Below are 490 nucleotides of genomic sequence, written 5' to 3'. Positions count from 1 at the left end.
TTTTTTTTAAAAAGGACGGATGTGTGAACATTATTTTTGTGGTAAGCTACATTATGCCACAAATGCTGTACATTGAGCTGAACTTGCACTGAACCCGGAATATATCCTTTATCAATCAGTCACAGTGTTTTTTTTGTTTTGGTTAACAGGCATGACATTTAGCATTTTCGCTGTTCGGTGTGTGTCTTGTTAAATATAGCTTACTATGTTTGAGCATGTCTTGTGCTGGTGGACTGAGTTCAGAAAGTGAAATTTAAAGTGTGATGTGTTTGCAGATCGGCTTCAGGGGGAGATTGACCAGGTGATCGGTGGACGGCAACCGGTATCAGAGGACAGGAAGAACTTACCGTATACAGACGCTGTGATCCACGAAACACAGAGATTTGCTAACATAGCACCCATGAGTATCCCACATATGACCAGCTGTGACGTTCACTTCAATGGATACTTCATCAAGAAGGTTAGTGTATTGTAAAATAATATAAAAAAC

General features: G+C 39.8%; 1 pseudogene; it reads left to right on the top strand.

Moving 5' to 3' along the window:
* Positions 1-490, top strand: part of LOC107553623 (cytochrome P450 2K3-like) — an 18,295-nt pseudogene that overhangs the window by 15,804 nt on the left and 2,001 nt on the right.

The sequence above is a fragment of the Sinocyclocheilus grahami genome, unplaced genomic scaffold, assembly GCF_001515645.1.
Source record: "Sinocyclocheilus grahami isolate Dianchi unplaced genomic scaffold, SAMN03320097.WGS_v1.1 scaffold476.1, whole genome shotgun sequence".
Taxonomy (NCBI): domain Eukaryota; kingdom Metazoa; phylum Chordata; class Actinopteri; order Cypriniformes; family Cyprinidae; genus Sinocyclocheilus; species Sinocyclocheilus grahami.
This window is presented reverse-complemented; position numbering and strand designations above follow the sequence as displayed.